Raw genomic sequence first — 6000 nt, 5'->3', positions numbered from 1 at the left:
GCTACCTGTAAGAAGATTCTGTCACAACCTGCCTGTTATTTCATAGTTTTTAATTATTAATGGGGTTATCCGTCTGTAGGAGCTAAATGATGTATTGGGTCTCCTGGAGATAATAGGTGCTGAGGTATAAGTAGGAACCAATGTTGGCCGGGTTAGGTTTCTGCATTAACTTTTTTAACCGCAGAACTCTGGACGTTTTGCTACTTAATGTTAACTATCGGTTGAATTAACTGAGAAATTTAATGTAAGTAAAGCACAATCAAGTATGAAGTGGCGTGTTGGACTTCTGATTACAAGGAACCTAATCAGTGCATTATTCATTTAAGTTCTGTGGAATACCTCAGTGGCTTAAAGCTGAGCCTCCATAACCCCTGAGAATAAAGTTCATTCAGCAGAGGTGGAGATGTAAAAATCAGAGGGGGTTTGGGTGAGCCCCCCATCGACCCCAACAAATGGTGCCCTGCATACAGGTATACATGTACATATAATGCACATATACATATACAGAAACACAAAATGATCACAATCCCTCTGCTGTGAGATATTTGTCTTTATTATTAATTTATGACACTATGCATTACAGTAATTTACACTTCTCTAAAAAATACCCCTGCGACAAAGCAGGTATTGACAATGAATAAATGAATAAAAATACCCTATCGTCACTTTTGTCTAATTAATATTTTTAACACATAGAAAAAAACACTTCCAAAAAGAGCGTAACCTTTTTTATTCTAATTTAACATATATCTACAAATATGAGATTAATATTTCATAGGAATATGGAATTCTTCGTAACTTTTTTTAACAACTTTAACAATAACTTATTAAACATATATCTCTTCAACTCCCAACTTTTCCCAATGATGATCTATTTCCTTTCTTCTGAGGTACCCAGATCTGGTAGCAGGATTGTTTGTCTCTTAGTGACAGGTGAGATCTAGTGTCCCAGTCTGACTAATGACCTACTGTGTGGCTGTGCAGGTAATTAAGCACACCATTATGGCTAAACCCCACCCCAAGAGCCAGGCCCTCGGGCCCCAAGCTGCCGTGTCACATATCCATCACACATGGCCGGGTCATCACTCTGTCTGTCACAGCAAAGACTGTCTGTAGGGTCTCCCTGGTGGCATTAGACTGTTTTAACATCACAGCCTTGTAACTTTGTTTAGAAAAGTAAAGAAACATAGTTGTTTCTGTTTTTACTTTTGTTGTTTGTGCTGTTGCTGCAGCAAATATGTATGTGATGGCAGCCATGATCACAGATTTATATATCTTGTTAGCTTAGACATTGCCATTGTATTAGGAGAAGCAGGTCTGCTTGTGTTGTGTTTGTTTGCATGAAATCTCAAAAGCCTTTACACCTAGTTTCACATTTTTACAGCATTGGAATTCTAGGTGTGCTAATTTGGTGGTTTAATGTCAAATTTAATATTGTGTTCAACCATTTTGTGAATAAAATAATAAAAATAATAGATAAATATAAGATGAGGTAGATTAATGATAAAAGTGGAAACAAATGGGAAACTTGAGGATTCAAAGCTTTTCTCTGATTTATTATAGTTTTGTAGCTTCAGCACTGAAGCTTGTTTTTAGTGCTTCTGTTTGTTATGATGGGGGGAAAAAACGCAGTTTCAGTGATGTACATTAGAAAACAACACATCCAGTAATGTTTGTGCAAATAAAATAAAATTATCTTTATTCATGTACATGGTACAAGAACAAATTTGAATCGGCAGTGATCAAACTGTCTGACTGGCTTAAAGATCTGCTTAACAAAACTGATCTGGATATTAAATTGTTACGGTCAGTTTTGAACTTGTAAGACTAATTCTTTTAAGTCTTTCATCTGTGGAGCAGTACAAAGCATACATTTTTGAATAAAACTGCCACAGGTCCAACAGAATAGTCTCAGACACATTTTGGGACATGGGACCATTTAAAATGCTGCTTCTGGTGGCCAGTGACTGATTTTGTTTCTATGCTGGTCATCTTGGCCTCATCCTCTCGAATCCATCCTGCATGCTGTAGCCAGTTCACAACTGAATGATGGCCTACAGTTATTTATTGAATGGTATCTGTGCTAAAGTGCCCCACTCTGGCCTTGATGAAAGATTATTGATGTTGATTCCTCTCCCTACCATTGTCAGTCGTATGTCGCCTCGAGCAGGAAGGTTCTTCATTGTCTAAAAAAATCCGATCTTATCTCGCAGCAGCATCTCCATTAGTTTTCACTGTCATACAATAAATCTCATTTGCAGCATAACTGATCTTCAGACAAAAAACAGCAGTTGTAAATATCATACATGGCCACTGGTTATTGAAATGCTGATGATTTTGTCGCTGATGGAACAATGTACCATACCCTTGTGGGGTAAATGTTAAAAATTCTTTTTGCTTTATCTTGAATGATGAATTATAACCAACTTAATGGGATTTGTTTTTTTTCCCCCTTTCTTTTAAGATCATAAATCTTGACCCGACTGTCAGCACACACTCCTCTTAACTTAAACGGAGGACATATAAAGGGATTTTAATTGTGTCACATCGTGACACATAGCAGCTTTCTGATGGCACCCAGGCAGGCGGTGTATGGCTCCCGAGTCCCACTAAGCATTAGTGACACGTAATCTAAACGATTCAGTAACTACCTGAATATCAACTCACTGTCTGATTGAATGTCTCTTGCAAGACTAGTTTTATCTCTTGCATTTTGAGATTTGACTTAAAACCAATCATCCATTGGCTTGAATGAACACAGTATATAAATTTATTGTACAAAGAGCCACACAGGACAATAGAGCCTACTGGTTTACACTGATAGCAGGTGTCATAAAGGGAAGCATATTTATATGTTTGCATATACAGTATACTTACATGTATGTCACCTGATTAGATCTTGGAATCACCATTTATAAAGGGAGGCCTTTAAATATTCTACATCTTGCAAGCCATTAATGGGATTTTTTTTACCCAGATGGCTGATGTTAATTCTTTATTTTTGGTATTATTAAACTTCATATATGTTAATTCATCAGTAACTCTTTATTTGTTTCTTTCTAATTAACCATCAAGCCTGCTGTTGTAAAGGTTGATAAGATCTTGATTAAGGGTTTAAATCATTACGCCTGCAGATTTAAGTGTTCATAATTAGCTTAAAGTGGATTGATGTGGGCCTTTCCAGATTTTCTTTCCAGGAAGTAAGGAGTCAGATGTTTCAAACAGTCCAGTTATTTCAGAGTCTGCATGTTGTGTTTATCCACGATTTATAACTGACAGCATATTGAAAGGTATTAAAGGTACAATTGTGCGTCATAGAGACATTGCTTAAAACCTTGAAGTCAGACCCAGATAGGTTAAAGTTACGTGTGTGATCATCAGTTTGTGCAGACATTGCATTGTGGCTGATCGCTGTCATCAGCATAGGCGGGGGGGGGGGTTTCCAATTAGCACATGGGAGTCGTCGTGTTTTTGCACATTGTGTCTAATTGCTTGGCGTGTTAGTGATAGAAAAAAACGCGGACCATTTAGACAGATAATGTGGGGGAGTTCCAACAGATAACTTCACTGTCATCCTCAAGACACACACACACACACACAGACACACACACACACACACACACACACACACACACACACACACACACACACACACACTCCCACTGAAACACACACATACAGAGTTACAAGTTCTCATTTGGGGGCGATGTCCTGAAGCATGAACGGATGTGGACGGCTATCCCTCACCGGCGCGCACCTCTCACTGTCACCCTCTGTAGGCTCCGAGCCGCCCTCGGCCACCGGCAGGTAATAGCTCTGATGAGAGCCCTCCACTTTGTTTCAGAAATAATTTGCCACTCTTGCCGCCTGCGGGGGCTGTGCTGTAATAAAAATGAATCACACCGCTAACCTCTCCAAACCTGGCCTTGTTGCCTCATTTTAACCCTTTTCTGCTACGACGCAGCTCTTTTGGCTCGTCTTATGTTTGTTGTGTTTACAACAATGACCATCGGAGTCCTTATCTGGGATTTAGATGATTCAGTCAGAGCCAAAGGCTCCTCACAGGTTAAGAGAGCTGCAAAGCCAACTCTCAAAAGAGCTTTTAGAATAGCCGGCCATGCCAGGAGCCCTGGTGGAGGAAGAGTAATTAATTAAGACAAATGAATAGCTGGGTCTTTCCATGCCACCCCTTCTCTCTGTCGCTCTTGCTCTCTCTCTCTCTCTCTCTCAAACCCACAGGTCAGTAATTAGCCCTGTGTGGAAGGAGTGATACCACAGTCTCTAATTGCCCACATGCTACTAGATTTTCCAAACCTGGTACACATAGAGAAAGGACAGGTTCTTGGTGACACGTTCTGCTCAACTGTTCATTTTGCTAATATCTGCACTACAAAATCTTTGCACTCTTCTGATGCCAGAATGTTCCTTTATGTGGCTGTAATTTTGAAATGGTTGTATGCGGGGTGCATTTGTAAGCAGGTCATGTGTGCTATCATCGCCTCAGCTTTGTATGAGAGGCGAAGGTTCAACGGGGGTTAACAGCATGACCATTTAAGGGTGTTAGTCTTGCTGGCACAAAAACACAGCCACTCCATCACGAGGAGTCTGACAACCTCATTAATGTCACAATATATTCAGCTCATCTCTCTGCCTGCCTTCGGCACCCAGATGGTCTCCTATTGGCCTCTATTGAACTCAGGACAACAACCTTTTGAGTTGCGGTCATCTGTTCAAACCACACTCTGGAGGCAGGAAAAGTGACATGTATTCCTCTTGTAAAAATATTTGTCTTAAATCTTTTGCGGCTGATCTTCTCCGAATGGCTTTCTGTGTCTTCACTGTACCCTGTACCCGCTGGACCATGGGGGGGGGGGGGGGGGGGCTTTTAAAAGCACTTTAGCTGCAGAGTTTACTGTGTTGCCCCTTCATTTCTCGCCCCTAGCAACCTTTGATGCTTTGGGGCCCAGCTTTCTTTCCCTGTTGTGTGCTGGGAATTTTCTTTTTTTCATCTCCTGTCTTTTTCCTCCAAGCCCCCTCTCTGTTTTTCTGCCGCTTGTCCCTCTTCCTCACTCTTGTCTCTTTCTTCCCCTTGGTTTGTGGAAGTGAATCTGCTGGCTTGCATGGGAATTGGTCCTTTACAAGTTGCCCACCCCCACCGTGAGGTCTGTTAAGGCTGGTCAGACCTCAAAGATTCCTCCTTGGACACCACAACCACTATTTCTCCCTTTCACTGGATCTATTTGATGTGACCGCGGTGACTTTGGATCGTCCAGGAAGAGTAGGAGGAGCCCAGAAAGCTTTGATTATTTAGGACGACTCGGTATGTGTCTGAAAGATGGCCTCATGGTGGGACGGACATCCTCCTCTTCCTATGGACCAATGCACCTTTATTGCATCCAGTCAGATTGGTCATTCTGTGGCTACCCCAACTCGGGCTCCACCCCCTCCGTCTCAGTTTCACTCCCCTTTTTATAAATTCCCATTCGCTTTTGTCTTTCAAGCTTGACTAATTACCCTTGTTTGTCCCTCTTTATTTGAATGCAGTCATGTGTTCTTGACTCTGTGGGCTGGGTTTAGGAGAATCATTCCGCCATTTGCCACTTAATTAAGTCAGGGTCAGGATCCATTGCTCAACGGCGAGCTGAAAGGACAGAGTTCTAATAGAATTATAAAAGAAGCCTTTCTGTACTGGTAAGGCTTCCTTTATCTAGATGGGTTCTGCGTAGTCAAATGAAAGGAGACACCAGCTCTGGATAGGAGCCCATTTCCACCTTCGACTTTGTAAACATTTTGATATTTACCCAAGATTCCTTTTTATAAAACCCGGCATTAGAAAATTTAAACAATGGTTATCTGATGTGGGGAAAATCTGAATAATGGAGGGAGTTTTTGGTAAAACAAAATGGCCTGTTTTTTGGGGGGGGTTTTGTGGGAAAAATACACTTGCATTTTATTGGGAATCGTAAGCTCCGCTGTGTCACCTGAGCAACAGAGAAACTT

The 6000-nt window shown here is 41.1% G+C and overlaps 1 protein-coding gene across 3 annotated transcripts in view; it reads left to right on the top strand.

The window, feature by feature from the left end:
* agap3 (ArfGAP with GTPase domain, ankyrin repeat and PH domain 3) overlaps positions 1 to 6000 on the top strand; it is a 114460-nt gene that overhangs the window by 100242 nt on the left and 8218 nt on the right. The window lies entirely within an intron of this gene.

The sequence above is a fragment of the Antennarius striatus genome, chromosome 18 (assembly GCF_040054535.1).
Source record: "Antennarius striatus isolate MH-2024 chromosome 18, ASM4005453v1, whole genome shotgun sequence".
In the NCBI taxonomy this organism is placed as follows: domain Eukaryota; kingdom Metazoa; phylum Chordata; class Actinopteri; order Lophiiformes; family Antennariidae; genus Antennarius; species Antennarius striatus.
This window is presented reverse-complemented; position numbering and strand designations above follow the sequence as displayed.